This window comes from Rhinolophus hipposideros, assembly GCF_964194185.1.
Source record: "Rhinolophus hipposideros genome assembly, chromosome: 9".
NCBI classification, from domain to species: Eukaryota; Metazoa; Chordata; class Mammalia; order Chiroptera; family Rhinolophidae; genus Rhinolophus; species Rhinolophus hipposideros.
The window spans coordinates 23,576,909-23,597,637 of NC_138055.1; the positions used below are offsets into that span (position 1 = coordinate 23,576,909).

General features: G+C 42.7%; 1 pseudogene across 1 annotated transcript; it reads left to right on the plus strand.

The window, feature by feature from the left end:
• The first annotated feature begins 20,191 nt into the window (after positions 1 to 20,191).
• On the plus strand, positions 20,192 to 20,480 carry LOC308502230 (small ubiquitin-related modifier 2-like; annotated as a pseudogene). Its single transcript has 2 exons — positions 20,192 to 20,334; positions 20,404 to 20,480. The product of its transcript is annotated as a small ubiquitin-related modifier 2-like (transcript).
• Positions 20,481 to 20,729: the final 249 nt, after the last annotated feature.

Sequence of the window (20,729 nt, forward strand, 5' to 3'; positions counted from 1 at the left end):
AACCTAGACTCAAATTTAGTGGCCACCATCCTTTTTATCAGGGTGCCTCATCATTTCCTTCTGAACTAGTGTGGAGTCCCCGGTGACCTCCTTGCTCCCAGGTCCTCTTGATGATGCAGACGCAATGGAAGGTGTATTTGTAGTTTGGCTCATGAATGATATATTGAGCACCCTCTGGGTTTAAAGCAAAAGCAGACAAGGAAGGTCACAGCTCTTCCGTACAGATGTCACTTTCCCAGGGAAAGTAGCATTTAATCAAACCCTGGCTGCTACAAGCAAATGTGTCATCATTTTCTCCATAAATAATTGGCTGTTATGTTTGGTATAATTTACATGTCCTTTCCACTGTGATCAGTCAGAAATTGTTAAATTACCAGTGGATAATCAGGGGCTAGTCAAGAAGACAGAATCCAAAATAGGTAATTCATCATAGTGAATTTAATATAGGGAATTGGTTAAACAAGTTTTGGAAGACTGAGACATCAAAAAGAGAATTAGGGAATGCAGAAATAATAACCACAGGAAACAGCTACCAGCCAAGGGCTGGGGGAACAGAGGGAAGAGGTGGGGTTATGGGATCCTAGAAGCTCAGAAGAGGCACCCTGCAGAGTTGGAACTCAGACCTTGAGGAGGGCCCATGTCCCGTTGCTGTGGTTACCCCTGAGGGCTGTGGAGCAGCTGATTCTGAGAGTACTGCATTCTGTGCCTCTGATCATTTCCTGAGATTTCTAAAACCTTCTCCATCTGGGAACTCAGAAATTGCAGTTAGGTAAGCAAAGGTGAGCAGACAAGAAAGGAAAAGCTAGCCACACCTCTTCCACAACAGCAGGCCCCTCCTAGCACAAGAAAAATGGTGATAACTTCGACTATAATTGGCAGCTTTGACTATTACCCATCATTGCACCTTGTAATTCTGGAATGAAGACTGTTTGGCAACTCAAAGTCACTGTAGGACTTGTGAAAATAAATAAACGAAAACCTCATTCAAATAGAGTTAGGAAGCCCTGGGTACATACCACCTGTTGGAGCTTACTTTATAAATTTGGGCAGGAAGCAGTTTACTTTACTACCTGAGCAGGAGGGGGAGATTTTTCTCCGTGCCCAGCAGTAGCCCAGCCAATGAGAAACCACTACCACCCTGAATTTTGTTCTCCTCCAATGGACGTTTGCTCATAACCACCCCTTTCAACTTTCTCCTCTTTCTCTATAAAATAACGTTTTACTCCTCTGTTCTCCAGACTTGCCTGTGGTTTGCCACAGTTTGCATATCCTGGATTGCAATTCCTCTGCTATTCCGGAATAAACTCATTTTTGTTGGTAAAATAACTAGTTATTTTGTTTTGAAGGTTGACAGACTTTATCCTCAAAGTTGTCAGGAAATTCATGGGACTGCCACACATCTATCCTGGGCAAAGAAGAACTGCTCCACTGAACACAATTTCAGAACAGGGCAAGACAAAAGAAAGTCACTGTAAGACTGCAACTCATTGAGCCCTGCTTGCTCAGCCTACTAGGTGAAACATAAAGTGCTTGGCATATAGTAGATACACAATAAATGGCCGTATTATTATTGAGCCCCAAGGCTCTGACCCCTCATGCAATGCTACAATGACTATTACATAAGAATGTTAGAACTCCACCTCAACAAAAGATCACAAAATCCTCAGGTATCAGTTGTGCCTAGAGCAGAGCTGTCTGAAAAAGTCCCCCAAGCTCAGCTTCCCACAGCTTAGCAGGACTGCAACATCCTGTGGGCCTGAGGTCTCCAGGCTGGGCTGTTGCCAACAACTATCAACAGTGAACACCCAAATCCAGACCGGCTGGCCCCAAATATTCTGTGGGTACTTCTATAAAAAGGTTGCTTCCGTATTTGCCCTATAAAAAAAGCCAGGGTCTTGCTAACCCAGGGCTTGTAAATTTTCTGTTCTCTGACACCCCAATAAATAAACATTTTATTCCTTTATCCGTGCCATGGGATATTGTGGGGTTCATCCTGAATCCCAGTGCTTAACAGGTGGGGACCCAGATAGAGATCATCCATATAACAGTCCCAAATCAACTCTGGGGAACAAAAAATGAAGTGACTGACACCAACACTCAACGCCCTCTATAGACTAGTCTCATTCCTTCTACACAAATCTACCGTGTTTCCCCAAAAATAAGACCTAGCTGCTCAATCAGCTCTAATGAGTCTTTTGGAGCAAAAATTAATGTAAGACCCGGTCTTACATTACATTACATAAATACATACTGTATTATATCATATAAGATTTGGTCTTATATTATAGTAAAATAAGACCACGTCTTATATTAATTTTTGCTCCAAGAGACGCGTTAGGGCTGATTGTCCAGCTAGGTCTCATTTTCAGGGAAACTCAGTAAATACCTCTCCACCACAAATGCAGGCCTGACCCTAATCAGGTCTCCTCCGAATCAGCTCTTTACCTTAATACACACTGTGCCTACCACCATTCACTGAAAGGCAGAATTGTAGAACCCAACACCCATGAAATACCGTGATTTGCAGTTGCATTGAAGCATGAGATCAGAATTTCATGCTGTGAGGATGGTCTGTAAGAGTGAATCAATCAGCTGGTGAGGGAGGATGGGGTTGCATTCCAAAGGCTTCACCGGGAGTGAAACAGACCTGAATTCAAATTCTAGCTCTGCCACTGAGTAACCTTGGGCAAGTCACTCAACCTCCGAACTCCTGGCTCTCCTCCATAAAATGAAGGGTAATTTGTACCTTGCAGGGTTGCTATAGAGCCGTAGAAGGGCTCAGTAAACGATGGCTGGCCTTAATATTGTGTTGCTACTCTCACTGATGAGCACATTTGGAGAGTACGCGTGAGAAAACCCAGCCCCTAGGGCTGTGACCCAACATCAGAGGCAGGTTGCTAGGGCTACTGAGGCAGGTTGGAATGTGCTGGTGGGAGGGGAAAAAACAGCCAGGAGCACACTCTGGACTGGGGAAGGGCAGGGACGTGTAAGAACTAGAAATCTTGGAGCAAGGAGTAAGAATCACCCTGCTGTAATCATCTACAGACTCCTGGGATATTGTTTGAAGAGTTTTGACCCTGTATTAATATCTTTCTCTCCAACCCTACCCCTGTAAAGTTTTGGTGACTTCAGGATTCACGTTAAAATCTTTCCAATGACCTGGTCTCCCACTTCTTTGACTTTCTCACCCACTCTCTTAGCCACTGGCTTTCAAATTTGTTTGTCCATGACCTAATCATACGTATGATTCAGTGCACACACAAGCTATATATAAATACCCACGTCTACACATACATAAATGAGATAAAATTTTATAATATGATACTTACCCTTGTTATATGCATTGTGCTCTGCTATTTCCTACTTTGTCCTATTTCGTTTTGTGATTCACTAATGGGCTACGTCTCTCAATTTGAAAAACACTGCCCTAGACTTTTTCATTACATTACTCCTGTTTTAGAGATCAAAACACTGGGGAGGAACCAGCAAGAAGATTGAGATGAAGTAGCCAATGAGGTAGAAGAACTAAGAGACATCGTAGCCGTGGTAATATCATAGCGCGACACATTACTTACTATAACTTTTTCACTTTATAAAATGTAAAAGGTCATAAAATCTACAAAAGTTACAGCAAGTTAAGTTTAATTTATTATTGAAGAAAGAAAAAATTTTTATAAATTTATTATAGCCTAAGTGTACAGCATTTATAAAGTCTACAGGAGTGTAGTGTCTTAGGCCTTCACATTTACTCACCTCTCACTCACTGACTCACCTAGAACAACTTCTAGTCCTGCAAACTCCACTTATGGCAAGTGCCTTATACATACAGGTGTACCATTTATATCTTGTATACTGTATTTCTACTGTACCTCTTCTTTTCGATGTTTAGGTATATTTAGACACACAAATTCTTACCATTGTGTTACAACTGCCCACAGCATTCAGTACAGTAACAAGCTGTACAGGCTTTTGGCCTAGGAGCAATAGACTGTACCATTTAGCCTAGGTGTGCAGTAGGCTGTACCAGCTAGCGCTGTGTCAGTACACTCTGTGATGTTCGCACATCGACGAAATCACCTAACAACACATTTCTCAGAATGTATCCTCATCGTTAAGCAACGCAAGGCTGTATCACACTCTCTGATCTCTCCGTCACTCAAACTTATTGCCTCTAGTACTCCAAATTGAACCATTTTCCAACCCTACCCAGTGCCTTCTCCCTACCTCTCACCCCTCATGATGTCACTTCCTCTTTATCTGGTTTAGGTTATAAAGCTCACAATAATAATCCATTAATTGATTCATTCAATACATAGTTGCCTAGTTAGCCCACTCTGTGCCAAGCACTATTCTAGGTGCTGAAGATTTGGCAGTGAACAAAACAAAGACCCTGCCAGTGAAGAGCTTTTTATTGGAGGAAAAACAAACAAAAAACATATAAACAAGAACATGTAAGCTATTTCAGTATAATAGTCGTGCAAAGGCCCAAGGCAGGAGGGCACTGATAGGTCCCAGGGATGGCACAGAGGCCAGCAAGGCTGAGGCAGAGTGAGCAAGAATGAGAGGAAATCGACCAGAAAGAAGGCAAGAAGCCATCTGGTCTCCTAGGCCATTCCAAGGACTTTGGGTTTTACTCCGAATGACATGGGCCATAATTGCAGGGTTTGAGCAGAGTGAGTTTTCTGATCTGATCTGTGTCTTTAAAAGTCTCCTCTGTTTAGAAAATAAATTGTAGGTAACCCTAGGAGGAGGATGCAGGTTAAAATGCTATTGGATTAATCCAGGTGAGAGACAATGGTGGCTTGGAGTAGGGTAGTGGAGAGAAGGTAGTGAGAAGTGGATGTAATTTTGAAGGTAGAGCTAATAGGATTTGCTGATAGTATAGAGTTAAGGATGATAACAAGGTTTTTGGCCCAAGCAGCATAAAGTATGGAGTTGCCTTATACTGATATGGGGAGGCTTTAGGAAGAGGTTTGCAAGTGAAGGAATCAGGAATTGAATTTTAGATATATCAGTTGGAAACCCAAGTAGAGCAATATGTAGTCAGAAGTTCAATATATGAAGTCAGGAGAGGGTTCTAGGAAGGAGCTATAAACTGGGAGGTATTAGCATCTACTTATTTACTTGGTATTAAAGCCATGAGACTAGATGAGAGGACCTATGAGATGAGTGGAAACGAAGAGAGAAGAGGTTCAAGGACAGAGCCAAGAGGTCAGGTTGATGTGGAGAAAATGGCAAAGGAGACCAAGAAGGAGCAGCCAGTGAGGGGAGAGGAGAAATCAGAGTGTAGGGTTGAGGAATGCTGGGAGAGAAAGTGCTTCCAAAAGGAGGGAGCAATGATCCATGCCAAATGCGGCTGCTGGTTCAAGTTCAATGAGGCCAGAGAGTCTCAGCTTTATTGGTAATCAGGGAAATACAAGTCAAGACCACAGGAAGATACCATTTTATACCATTCGACTGGTAATAATTATGAAACCTGTGAAGACTACATGTGGGAAGAGGCTTTAGATACCACAACAGGCTCTCTTGTATATGGCTAATACAAGTGTAAGTAGGTACAAACACTTTGGAAAACAACTTGGCAATTTTTTATGATGTTACAAGATGATGTTATACAACCCAGAGATTTCTCTCCTAGGTATCTATCTACCCAACAGAAATGCTTGCATGAACCCACCAGGAGATGTGTAAATAATGTTCTTTAAAGTGCCATTTATTACTGCAAAGAGCTGGAACAGCCCGAGAGCTCATGGCAGGAGAATGGATAAATTGGTTTCTTTACATGATGAAATGCTACCTAGCAGTGAACATGAATGAATCTGAGTCATGCTTTTTAAAATATAAGTCAGATCATGTGCTCCTCTGCTCAAACTTCCTAATGTCTTTCCCTCTCTGTTCAAGTAAAAGACAGTGTTTAGAAGGGCCTGCAAACTCTGCCCAATCTAGCCCCGACTACCTCTCTGTCCTCTTCATTTTCCCTCTGGCTCAGGCCAAGCAGGTGCTCATTCCCTTCCTGTTTCTTCTGCCTAGAGAGCTTGTCCCCGAACAGACACAGGGACATTTCTCACTGCTTTTCAAAAGTCATCCTATCAAGTAAAGATTTTACACCTAGCCCCCCTCATTGCAATCTATCCCCCTTAACCTGCTTCCTTTATTTTTATAGCCCCTATCGCCCCAGTTTGTCTCCCCCAATGAGAACATAAGCTCTTAGAGGGCAGGACATTGTCTGTTTTATTCCACTGCCTGGCAACATGCCCAGCACTAGGGCCACCTCCAGAGTGCGTGAGGCCCCTGTCTAGATACAATTTGAATCACACAAAATCAGCCTGTCAGCACCATTTGGGGAACTCAGTCTCCCATGATCCCACACAAGCTGACTCTAGGTTGTTCTCCTGGAACAGAGGCCCAGGAATGAGCCCCGGGCATGAGTCCCAGAGCAACTTGGGTCAAACCCATGCACGCGGTAGAGAGCTGGAAAGTGTGCAGGTATAGGAAGTGGGTAAATGGAGACCAGGCCCAGATCTGAAGGTAGTATTGCCTAGCACACAGAAGATATCACTAAAAATTACTGAATGAATACACCAAGCTTGATTTTTTTCTCTTCTCTGCTCTTCTGTCCAAACTCTCTGGCTAAGAGACCACAAGCATTCACCTAAATAAAGGCAGCCCACCCCTGAGTGCACTTTGCCAGTTCACATAGAGGGAAGACACAGAGAGCAGCCGAGGGGGGTCCATACCCATGGCCAAGTTTGGGTCATTTGCAGGTATCCTTCTGAGAAGAAGAGTGTCTCGATTTGCATAAATGAGCTTCTTGGACCCCCAGGGCTCGGGGTGTCAACCTACAACTGCTTAAATGGGTGATGCAGTCCCCACTGCCCTCATTAGTGACCTTGATTAGAACCAGATCAAGTCTCTCGATTGCATCTAGAGGGGCTTTTCTGAGCCTCAGTGAAAGTCAGGCTAGAGAATGGGTAGGGGCATCAGGTGAGTCCCCTCTCGTCTTAGAGGCTGTGGGCTACGGAGGGCACGGCCTCGGCTCTCTGCTCTCTGCTCTCTGGACCTTGAGCTGAACAGATAGGTCTTGTGCAAAGTGCGTGTCATATCTCACCTTCTTTGTCCACTCAGCAGCCCTTGTGACGGAGCTGTCATGATCCCCATTTTCACAAATGAAAAAGCTCAGGCTCAGAGGGATTAAGTAATTTCCCCAAATCTACACAGTACATGATGGAGTCAAGATTCAAGCCATGGCGACTTGCCTCCAAAGCCCACAACACTAGTTCCTGTACTACACACATCTCAGGAACCCAAAGGCTCCGGCGCCTGGGAATCTGAATTTCAGAGCTTGATGAGCAGCCTCCAATGCCTACAACAAGGAACAGGGTATGTAGATTCCTAACAGGCATAGGAGGGGCTCCAAATTACATGCTTGAAGTATTCCCAGAGGAGGGGCATACTGCAGACTTCGCGGTGGCTGTTTACCTGAGCACAGAATCTCAGATACCAGAATGTCAAATGCAATTTCCAGACCAGACCCTCCTGCCTTCTGGCCAGCATGCCCACTCACTATGGACAAGTAACAGGGAAGGATGAGTCACAAAGCTGTGTGAGATCAGAGCCTAGAGCCTTCAGCTGAAGTAGGCTGGGAATCTGCCATAGATGGGACAGGTAGAGGTGGCCTTCTCACCTGGTCAGTGCTGGGAAGGGCAGAGGCTAAGCTGACCTCGAATCCTGCATCATCCCAGCCCCTGTGGGGAAAGAAACTGAACCCCACCTTTGTAAGAATACCTGGGAAGGAGGAGGCCTGCCTCCTCTCACTAAGAATTCTCAGAAACATCGCCCACTCCTAGGACTCCTAAAGGGAAACCTGGAGTCAAGATGAACACTCTGGGCAAAAGAAGGAGGAATTTCCTTGCAAAAGAAAATAAAAGAGATTTAATTTATATTTCTGAGAGGAGGAGGAGAATAGTGGTAAGAGAGGGCAGAGAAATAAAAAGGAAGATGAGGGAAGGAGGAGGGATACCAAGCAACAGGGCGCCCTCAGGGCTGTAGAAATGGCCCAGAAAAGCTGTCTTCTAAGAACACCTGGACTAATATCCAATTTGCTGCAGTCATTGACGTTCTGTAAATTCCCTCCATCTCCTCAGTAAAGCCTGGCACAAACACAAATTCCCACAGTGGGGTGGGGAGGAGGTGGATTCTGAAATAAAGGAAAAAGATTGCTAGTTGACTACCAGGACCCATGCAGGCAGTGGTGATAAGACCGCTGCCCAGACAGAAGCAGGAGACTGACCCTCTGCGTGCCAACCTCCCCCCCAGGCAACCCTAGAAATCTTGGGAAGACGCTGGAGTTTCCACAATGGGGGTGGAGGGATGAGGCAATCCTACCCAGATATTGACTGAGAGGGGCAGTGGCCCACCCCCCTTTCTGGTTAAAGTGTGTTAGGACCTTCTACCTGGTTCTAATCATGACGCCACATGTCTCTGCTCTGCTCACCCGAGTGTTGGTTTTCAAGTATTACCATGTACAGTCTGGAGCAGACGCCTGTTTGATAACTGCATGCCATCATGGCTCTGCGGTCCTAAGTTAACCTCTTCACGTCTCTGAGCTTCTGTGTCCCCACCATAAAAGGGGACCTCAAAACCTGTAGGAATTAAACTCTGTGACAGTTAATTTTATGTGTCAACTTGGCTAGACCAGGGTGCCCAGATATTCGGTCAGACATTATTCTGGATATTTCTGTGAGAGTCTTTTTGGATAAGATTTCCATTTAAGTCGGTGGACTTGGAGTAAAGCAGAGTCCCTCCCCAGGGTGGTGGGGCTTATCCAACCAGCTGTAGGCTTGAATAGAGCAAAAGACTGACCTCTCCTGAGCAGGAAGAAATGCTGCCTCAGACGGCCTTCGGACTCGCACCATAACATCAGCTCTTCCCTACATCTCCAGCCTGACAGCCCCCCCTGCAGATTTTGGGCTTGCTCCATAATCATGTGAGCCAAATCTTTGAAATAAATCTGTTTCTGGATATGTACACCCACATTCTATTGGTTTTGTCCCCTGGAACCCTGACTAATACAGCCCCCTCACCACACCCAGCACACAGTAGGTGTTCAGTCAGCTTACTGTGCCCAGGACTATTGTGAAACTGAAAGAAGATAAGCTTTGCACACAAAAGTGTGTGGGATATTATCAGCTCTGAGTCTTATCAGCTCTTCCAGCCTCCCTGCTAATGGGAGGTGACCAGAGTCAACGTAATTCCCAAGCTGCTTTTGAGGGGTGATGGCAGACTGCGGTGGGGGCTGTTCCGACCACATAAACAACTTCTCTAATTGCTCCTCTGAGTTGCCAAGGGCATGCTTTCTTGTGGGGGTAGAATTGCTAGGTGAAAGAAATATCACCATCTCCTTCCTCTAGGAGAGGTGTTCCCTGCTGAGTCAAATGTCCAGAGGTAAAATCTGAGACTTGTACATCAAGCAAAAGAGTCTTAAACATGGAAGTGCCCTTGGAAACGCTTTGGCCACGGCTCTCATTTTGCAGATGGGGAACAGAGACGTGGGGCAGGGGTGGGGGGGCAGCATTCGTACAAAGACAATTAGGGGTAGAACCAGGAACAGAGAGCCCTGGCCCACTGGTACAATGCCAAATGGTTTCAGGTAACTTATGCTAATGAGAAAACAAGTCGGTTAAGGAATTTCCTCTAGCTCACACTGCAGTAAGTGGCGGAGCCAGAATTTGAATACAGGTTCACCACACTTGGAAACCCATACGCTTTTCACCACCCCACCATGTAACGTGAAAAACAGCCCAGACAGGACACAGACACACACCCACATAGCTATTTGCATCCCGGTGTTTCTATTTCCATGCTTCTCCCTTTGACTTCTCCTGAACCAAACCACCACCTTACAATTCTTTTCCCTCCCACAGTTCCAGGCAGTCTGCGTCATGAAAGTGTCATTCAGCACATATTTTAAAGCGCCTTCTGTGTGAAAGGCATGGTGCACATCAGATGGAAAGGGAAACAAACCCGCCAAACTGTTACGTGTGGGGAGCAGGGCCCAAGCAAGAAAATGGGCAGTTTCCATCCGCATAAGAAGTGGTCTGATAGAGGCAGAAGAGGACACTGAGAACTACAGGGGAGGGCAGTGAAGCCCTAGGAGGGGGGTCTTAGGAAATACTTCCCCAAGAAAGTGACATTTAAGGTATGACAAAGGAGTTAGCCAGGGAAGGGCAGCTGACCCAGTGAAAGGAGTATAGTGCTGGAGGCTTTCTCAAGGACTAATCTGATCACACATGCCCTACCCTACCCCCAATTAGCAGTCCTCCATGGCCTCCCATTCCCCAAAGGAAAACATCCAAACTTCTGAACACGTCCTACTACGTTCAGTTGGGGGCAGCTCTGAAAAACTATGGATCAATCCATTGAAGATGGTGAGTAACAGTGAGAACCAACACTCATGGGTCAGAAGGAAGATCTGGACAGGGGATAAGAAGGAAGTCAGTTAGCATATAATGATCATTGAAATGGATATGCTTATCTATGGAAAGGGGGCAGAATGGGAAGGGAAAGCGGAACACCAAGATTTAAGGAACCAAAGCGTCCCAAATCTGGTTTTGAAACCAGCATTACCATTTACTTCCTGTGTGTGAATTGTACTCAGTGTGATCACACTTAACCTCTCCAGACTCAGTTTCCTCATCTGGAAAATGGGCTAGTAATAGTACCTACTTCTTTGCATTGTTGTTAGGAGGGTTAGATGGGTCAATACATATGCACGTATTAGAACAGCACCTGACCCAGAGAGCTCAATAAACGTTTGATTAAAAAAATACAATGGGCTAAGGAGTGACTGGAATTGGAAGCAGTTGAAGGTACTAAGCGCATGCTAGTCTTTCAAGAAGTTTATGTAGTAAAAGAGAAAAACAGTAGCTGAAGATGATGTGGGTCATAAGAGGGTTTACTTTTTAAGACAGGAGAAAAAATCTGAGCACATTCAAATGTTGACTGGAAGGAGTCAGGAAAGAGAGACTTGAAGACTTGAGATGGAAAGGAGGGCTGAATAAACAGCAGAGCTTGTCCCTAAGGAGGCAGAAGGACTCAGGTGCCCAAGAGACGGCGGGAGGCAGGTGAGGTGGGGCACATGCCAGCAAATGAGTAGGTGGGTGTGGGTGGGAGGCTGGGAGAACCATCTTCTGTTTACTCCCTAAGGCAGCGATGACCCATCAACTAAGAATGAGGACACTGGTGGGAGGTAAGCAGAGAATGTCAGAAGTGTCCTCAAGGGAAAACGGACATGACTTCTAAGTCTGTCAGGTTGAAAATAATCTCTCACCCATAGTACTTAACAATTCACAAGACAGTTTCTCAAAGTGTCTTCATTCCATCCTCTCAACATTCCCCAAGGTATATTCTTGTCATACCTCTTAGTGGGAAGGAAATAGCCTGAAGGGAATTCAGGCCCCAGGCTTGGTAGTGGGACCTCAGACGTAGGACCAGATTTTCTGAGTGGGGTCACTGCATTAGGGCTGTCCTGATCATTCTCCTAAAAGTGCACCCACACACATGCACACCCATGCACATAAACACTTGCATGCCCATCCATGTGCACACATGAATAGACATGTACACATACACACACCTTCCCTAAGGGCCAGGAATCCAAGGCTGCTGTCAACCACCCTCTCTCGCTCTGGCACGAAGGCACTTCGAATGCAAGTGAGCAAGAGCCACCTTGTTACAGGAATGATCTCAAATCTGCCCTCACCAAGGAGAAAAGTGAGTAAATGATTCACAAATGAAAAAATAAAATAAAAAAACAAGGCGCGGGACAATGGGAAAAATATGCTAACATTTGTGTAATAAATGCGGGGAGAAGAATGTGCATGTGAGTGTGTTTGCTTATATGTGCATAAAACATTTCTGGAAGGATGCTGAAAACTCAACAATAGTGACCTCAGGGGAGGGGAGCTGCCAGATGGGAAAGACAGAGAAGTGTCAGTGTATTCCCTTCTGTGCCTTTTGGATTTTGAAATAGTTAAATAATAGGTGCTTTTAAAAACCAACTAGTTTGACTACTATGAGTAACATACTACTTAAAGCACACCCCACAAGGAAGCTGCGTCCTGATGTCATGACTGAAAACCCGCTGTTCCACCTGTGGACCCTCGGCCCTTCCTTCCTATCCCCCTTGGCTTCTAGTCCAGACCCTACCCCTATATCAGGCTCTGGCCCTGAGGCATCCCTACGACACGCAGAAACAAGTGACCCAAGTGTGGGCAGCCACAGGCCCCAAGCCACGACCCTGTGAATGTGACAGGCAGACCACAGCAGGCTCTGCAGTCGGGGACTGCCCTCATTTGCCTCTTTTGATGGCTACAATCACAGTCACTCAGTTAGACCTAAAAATGAGGGCATTCTTGTAAGGAATTGACAGCAAGAAGAGTCTGAAGGCTTCCCCCAGGAACAGCCACACAGTGGATGTCCTAATTCAGGAAGGAGACAGTTAGTGCTCAGGACCCAGGGCCCTCCAGAGCCGGGATCACCTCTCTGACGGGATACCTCTTTTTCTGCCTTTTCTGGACATCGTCCTGCTTCTGCCCCCTCTCCCAAAAGGCCCAGCCCATCACCAGCACTCTGATGTGGGCACAGCCCTGACACAAAGCGTTATCACAGGCCCCTGGTCAGCCTGTAGTGGAGCTGCCCTTGGATGGGTGCCAATGCTCTACCAGTCATCCTTGGGCAAAGGAGGCAGGGCCACATGGTTCAGGACAGTTTCTTTCAGCAGGGGCCTCAGGCAGGGCACTCACATGGTATCCCAAAAATCCCCAGGACTCCAGTCCACAGGCCTTAGTTCACCCTTCCAGGCTGGCCTGGCCTCGCCTGACCCCGAGAACTGCCTCTCCTGGATGTGTTCCTGTGAACAGAAGTGAGGATACCTTCCCTGAGTCTAAAAGCCAGAAGAAGTATCTCTGATATTTGTTATAAGGGAGAAGCTCCAGATTATAAATACCTGACTAATTATAAATACCTGACTACAAAAGGCCCACACAGGCATAGCCCTCCCTCTCCTCTCCCCTGCCACAGCCTTTGGCAGCCACCCCACGTGTCGCCTTTGCCAAGACTCTAGCAGCGGTGAAAGTATTTAGAGATTTTGGACAATCCCTGCACACAAAAACAGAGAAAAGTAAATCACAGAAACAGCATGGGATTTTAAATCAGAAAGATCTAGATTTTATTTCTCCATCTGCCACAAACTAGCTATAGGATCTTGGGCAAGTCACTTAACCTCACCGAGCCTCAGTGTCTTCATCTGTGAAGTGAGAGTAATGACACCTAATTCCCAACACCGGATGAAAATTAAAAGAAATAATGCCTATGACAGAGCACGTCGATGCTCCACAAATCACCAGCCCCACCCCTTCCCCTTCTTGCTCCCTGCACTTTCCTCTCATCTTCCCTATAATAAATTCCCTCTGCTTAAGTTACCCAGAGTCCATTTCTGTTGGCTGCAACCAAGAACACAGACTGATAGAGCCTGTGACCCTTTTTACTACCACCTCACAGCTCCCACAGAGTGGATATTTCTCATGTTTTCTCACATCTTCTTTATCCAGTCATCCATCAATGGACATTTAGGTTGTTTCCATATCTTGGCTATTATCAATAATGCTGCAATAAACATGAGAATGCTGGTATCTCTTCAACATCCTGTTTTCTTTTCCTCTGGATGTATACCCCAGAAGTGGGATTGCTGGATGATATGGTACTTCTATTTACATTTTTTGAGAAACCTTCATACTGTTTTCCATATTGGCTGCACTAATTTATATCCCCATCAACAGTGTACAAGTGTTCCCTTTTCTCCATATCCTCACCCTCATTAACTCTTATCTTTTTGATGGCAGCCATTCTAATAAGTGTGAGATGATAGCTCATTATGGTTTTGATTTGCGTTTCCCTGATGATTGGTGATACTGAGCACATTTTCATGTACCTGTTGGCCATTTGGATGTCTTTTTTGGAAAAACGTCTGTTTGGTTCCTCTGGCCATTTTTTAAATTCAATTACTTTTTGTGTTTTTGCGATTGAATTGTATAAGTTCTTTAGATATTTTAGATATTAAGCCCTTATCAGATATATGATTTGCAAATAGTTTCTCCCATTCCATTAAGATTAACTTTGATTTTCTTCATGGTTTATTTTGCTGTGCAGAAGCCTTGTCATTTGATGTAGTCCCTGTTGTTCATTCTTGCTTTTGTTGCCTTTTCTTTTGGTGCCAAATCAAAAATTATTTGCCAAGACTGATGTCAAGGAGCTTTCCCCTTAAGTTTTCTTCTAGAAGTTTTATGGTTTCAAGTCTTATATTCAAGTCTTTAATCCATTTTGAGTTGATTTTGTGTATGATGTAAGTAAGATAGGGGTCCAGTTTTATTCTTTCACATGTAGCTATCCAATTTTCCCAACACCATTTATTGAAGAGACCATCCTTTCCCCATTGTATACTCTTGACTCTTTTGTCATAAATTGACCATAGATGTGTGGGTTCATTTCTGGCCTCTCTATTCTGTTCAGTTGATCTGTGTGTTTGTTTTTATGTCCATAACTATACTGTTTTGATTACTGTAGCTTTGCAATATAGTTTGAAACTAGAAAGTGTAATGCCTCCAGGTTTGTTCTTCTTTCTCAAGATTGCTTTGGCTATTCAGCGTTTTTTGTGGTTTCATACAATTTGATTTGTTCAAATGTTTACACTATCCAAAGCAATCTTAAATTCAATGCATTCTGTATCAAAATTCCAATGGCATTTTTCACAGAAATAGAAAGTAGTATGAACATTTTAACAATATTAATTCTTCCAATCCATGAACATAGACAATCTTTCCTTTCATTTGTCTTCCTCAATTTCTTTCATCAGTGTCTTATAGTTTGCAATGTACAGATTTTTCACCTCCTTAGTTAAATTTCTTCCTAGGTATTTTATTCTTTTTGATGCAATTGTAAATGGGATTGTTTTCTTAACATATCTTTCTGATAGCTCATTACTAATGTATAGAAACCCAACTAATATTTGTATATTGATATAGAACCCTGCAACTTTATGGAATTTATTAGTTCTAACAGTTTTTGGGTGGTGCCTTAAGGATTTTCTATATATAATATCATGCCATGTGCAAATAAAACCAGTTTTACTTCTTCCTTTCCAACTTGGATGCCTTTTATTTCTTTTCCTTGCCTAATTGCTCTGGCTGGGACTTCCAGTACTGTGCTGAATAAAAGTGGCAAAAGTGGGCAGCCTTGTCTTGTTCCTGATCTTAGAGGAAAAGCTTTCAGCTTTTCACCATTGAGTATGATGTTAGCTGTGGGCTTGTCATATACGGCCTTTATTGTGTTGAGGTATGTTTCCCCTGTACCTAATTTGTTGAGAGTTTTTACCATGAATGGATACGGAATTTTGTCAAATGTTTTTTCTGCATCTATTGAGATGATCATATAATTTTCCTTCATTTTGTAAATGTGGTATGTCACATTGATTTGCAGATGTTGAATCATCCATGCATCCCTGGAAAAAATCCCACTTGATCATGGTGTATGATTCTTTTAGTGTATTGTTGACTTGGGTTTGCTAATGTTTTATTGAGGATTTTTGCATCTATATTCAACAGGAATATTGGCCTGTAGTTTTCTTTTCTTGTAATGTCCTTGTCTGGTTTTGGTATCAGGATAAAGCTGACCTAATAAAATTAGTTTGCAATTGTTCCTCCTATTCTAATTTTTGGAAGAGTTTGAGAAGAATTGGTATTAATTTTTCTTAAAGTGTTTGGTAGAACTCCCCAGTGAAGCCATCTGGTCCTGTCCTTTGCTTTGTTGGAAGGTTTTTGATTTCTGATTCAATCACTTTACTAGTAACTGATGTGTTCAAGTTGTTTATTTCTTCATGATTCAGTCTTAATAGCCTGTATGTTTCTAGGAATTTATTCATTTTTTCTGGGTTGTTCAATTCATTGGTATATATTTGTTCATAGTAGTGTCTTCTGATCAATTTGTATTTGTGTGGTCATTTGTGTCAGTAGTGATGTCTCCTCCTTCATTTATAATTCTGTATGCATCTTCTCTCTTGTTTTCTTGGTGAGTCTAGCTAAAGGTTTGTCTATTTTGTTTATCTTTAAAAAAACAGATCTTAGTTTTATTGGTCTTTTCTATCATCTGTTTAGTCTCTATTTCATTTATTTCTGCTCTATTTCTTGTTATTTCCTTCTTTCTATTAACTTTGGGCTTAGTTTGTTTTTAGTTTCTTGAGGTATAAAATTAGGTTGTTTATTTGAGACGTTTCTTTTTTCTTAATGTAGGCATTTATCACTATGAACTTCTCTCCTAGAACTGCTTTTGTTGTAGCCCATAAGTTTTAGTATGCTGTGTTTTTAATTTTGAGATATTTTTTATTTCTTTCTTCTTCAACCCATTAATTGTTCTGCAACATGTTATTTAATATCCACATATTAGTGAATATTCCAGTTTTCTTCTTCTAATTGATTTCTAGTTTCATACCATTGTAGTTGGAAGAACTGCTTGACATTATTTCAATCTTCTTAAAATTATTAAGACTTGCTTTGTGGCCTAACATATAATCTATCCTAGAGAATATTCCATGTGTGCTTCTGATACTGTTGGATGAAATATTCTATAAATGTCTGTTAAGTTCATCTGGTATACCATGTAGTTTAAGTACATTTCCTTATTGATTTTCTGTCTGGATGATTTGTTCATTGTTGAAAGTGGGGTAGTGAAATCCCTGACTATTTTTATAGTGCTGTCTATTTTTCCTTTCATGTCTGTTAATATTTGCTTTCTATATTTAGGTGCACCCATAGTGGGTACATAAATATTTACAGACACTATATCTTCTTGTTGGATTGACTCCTTTATCATTATATGATAACCTTCTCTGTCTCTTATTACAGTTTTTGGCTTAAAGACTATTTTGTCTGATAAAAGTATAGCTACCCTTGCTTTCTTTTGATTTCCCTTTACATGAAATATCTATTTCCACACCTTCACTTTCAGTCTATGTGTGTCCATAAAGCTGAAGTAGGCAGCACATAATTGGCTCTTGTAGGCAGCACATAATTGGGTCTTGTTTTTATTCTATTCAGCCACTCTATGTCTTTTGATTGGAGAAATTAGTCCTTTTACATTTAAAATAATTATTAATAGGTATGAACTTACTATTGTCATTTTATTGATTGTTTTCTGGCTGTTGTGTGATTCCTTTGTTCCTTTCTTCTTCTCTTGCTCTGTTCTTTTGTGATTAGATGATTTTTTGTAGTGGTATGCTTAGTGTCCTTTCTCTTTGTTTTTTTTATATTTACTATAGGTTTTTGTTTTGTGATTATCATGAGACTTACATAAAACATTTTCTATTTATAAAACTATATTCTTCACTGATATGTGGTATATAAACCAAAAACAAGACAAACAAATGAGAAACAAAAACTCATAGACACAGACAATAGTTTAGTGGTTACCAGAGGGTAAGAGGGGTGGGGGGGAGGGAGATGAGGGTAAGGGGGATCAAATATATGGTGATGGAAGGAGAACTGACGCTGGGTGGTGAACACACAATGGGATTTATAGATGATGTAATACAGAATTGTACACCTGAAATTATGTAATTTCATTAACAATTGTCACCCCAATAAATAAATTTAAAAAAAATTAAAACAAATAAACAAACGTGCTGTACAGGACAAACAAAAATTTTTGTAGGCTATATCGTTATCAAAGTCCACCAGTTTACAACTGCTGGTTTAAAAAAAAAGAAAAAAAGCTATCCTTTTTAAAAAAATGTTTGCAAATAAAAGGGCTCTGTTTTTTATCAAAAAAAACAACAACTGTATTCTAAGCTGATAACATTGGATGAATACTAAAGCTCTACATTTTTACTCTCCACACACACACACACATATTTTATGCTTTTGATGTCACAATTTACATCTTTTTACCCTGTGCACTCATTAATCACCCTACATAAAATTTCAATAACACCTCCCTCAGCACTCCTGATTTTTTTATCCTGCTCTTTTTGATTTTCAAATCGAAAAGATTTTAATCTTTTTCAGATTTGAATCAAATGGCCCTCAATTTTCCAGTTACACACACACACACACACACACACACACACACACTCACACACAGAGGGTGCCAAAAAATGTATACACATTTTAAGAAAGGAAAAAACTGTGTTAAAATTGTAATACTCAATATATACCGATAACAAAAGATGAATACAAGTCATGGTTGACTTCTGCAATTACAAGAGGTGCTCAAAGTGGTTATCATCACAAGAGGTGCTCAAAGTGGTTATCATCAGAGTAATTTTAATAAGTTTTTTTTCCTTTCTTAAAATGTGTATCCATTTTTATGGCACTTTATTATCTATCTCTCTGCCTGAGGGGCATCTTTGTCTGTTTTGGTCACTAATATATCCCAAGCACTTAGAGCACTTCCTGGAACATAGTAGGCACTCAATAAATTTGTTAAATGGTGAATCAATTTATTCAACAAATATTTAAGCCTACTCTTCACCAGACCCTATGCTACCCATGTTCGCATAATGAGGAAGAAACAGTCCTTGCATTTATGAAACTTACACTCAAGCTTCTTATCTGATGAAACTCAGACATGCTAAGAAATGAATGACTAGATGATGTCATTCTTCCTATGGAATGTGGGATCTTTACAGAAACACATTTTAATCCAGAGAAATGGCCTTCTAATTTCAGATTTCAGCCTGGCTATTTCTCGGTAAAGCAGCCTTCTGGGTACATCTCAAATTACACCTGGAAGGATACCCCACCCACACAGCTAGCCTACCAGAGCCCTGACCACCAAGAAAGGAGTCCTGAGACAACCACCTTCCTTCCTCAGGGTCAAGACATTCCCTGTATAACTCAAGTCTCAGCAGCAAACAGATAGAATTTATCCAAAAGGGGTGACTCAGGAAAGTTTATTGGAAGGGCTTATCATAGACAGGCAGTGGGTTGGTTGAGGGAAACCAAATAGCAATGATGAAGCACCCTGGGGCTGGCGAAAGCTAGAAGGCACCACCACTCTGAGGCATGAGGAGGAAGGGGACGGGAGCAGGAGCCAGCAACGCCTGGAGCTACGGCCCTCAGGAAAGAAATGAAGCTGCTGCCAATCAGCAGCCCAACGGCAAGTGAGCTAGGGAGATGCGTGCCATTCCCACTCATCTCATCCTCCACATCCTGCTGGTGCTTCCAATTGGCTGACTGGAAGCCAGATGGCAAGGGAGCCCAGTAGAAGCTATCCTCAAAGATCAGCCTGCTGGGGTGAAAAGCAGGTAGAGAAGAGTGCACAGCAGGGCTGGAGGAGCAAACAGAATATCTAGCACACTCTCTATATCTTTCTTTGGTCAGGCTGGGAAACCGAAGGGCAGGCCACTAAACTTGGGAAATCTGTATTCCACACCAGGCATGGGCCTGAGGTATCAGAGTGGAGAGGAAAGGCACAGCAAACATTCTTCAGTTTTGAAAAAGGAAACAAAGTGTGCTTTTCTGGCCATCACCATGGAAACCACTCTGCGCTGCCTTTCAGGCTCAAGTACAGGGAATGGCGGGAAGTCACTTTTTCCATTACCCACCCTTTCCGTTCCTGTCCCTTTTTCCTTCCTCCTTGGCCCCAAACAGAGATTTCCCTTGTTGCATCCATTCCCAAGGACAATTTTTAGAAGAACAATAGATGGCAGTTATGGATAGAGGGTGGAGGGCACTTGGGCAAGGACAGACCATGTTATGTTGGGGAGAGAGGAAATGGGGAGGAAGTAACAGTATGAGGTGGCACAGGGGGTGCCAGAGAACCCAAAGTGAAGGAGAGAGGATTATGGGGAAGCCATCAATGAGGGGTAACCTGGCAACCTAATACATTTAGACTGTTGTTAACAAGCAACTTTTACAGTGTTGGCAAAATAAGGACATCAAACTGTGGCTGCCCTGTCTCCTCCCTGCCCTGACACTGGGATGAGAGGAAAGGGGCTTTTAGTCATCCTTCCTTGTAAATTCATCAGAAGTGGTTACTAGTGTCCTTCTTCTGCCGCTCCTAGTGCAGCTTGGGTGCTCATTGGGTGCAGACCTGGTACCTCTTTTGTGAAGTGGCAGCTGAAGAGACTCTGGAGTTGGCCATGGCCAATGAAAAGACCAAGGAAGGAGTCAAAACTGAGAACAACAATCATATTAATTTGAAGGTGGTGGGGCAGAGTGGTTCTGTGGTGCAGTTTAAGGTTAAGAGGCATACACCACTTAGGTAAACTAATGAAAGCTTATCGTGAATGACAGCATTTGTCAATGAGGGAGATCAGATTACAATTTGATGTGCAGCCAATCAACAAAACAGACACACCTGCATACCTGGAAATGGAGGATGAAGATACAATTGATGTGTTCCAGCAGCAGACAGAAGGTGTCTACTAAAAAGGGAACTTGCTGCTTCAGAACTCTGTTCCTCCAAACCAAGACATTCTCAATTAGAAAATTGCAATTTGGTTCCACAACATCCTGACTACTACTGTGTAGTTTTCTCTATTCTTTCATTTTCCCCTTCTCCATTCCTTCAGTGTACATAAAATAACTGATGTATGTGCACAAGCATTTGCATTTTTTTAAACTAAATGTCCAATGGTATGTTTTGATCGATATCAAATGGAGATGGGATGGGGAAAA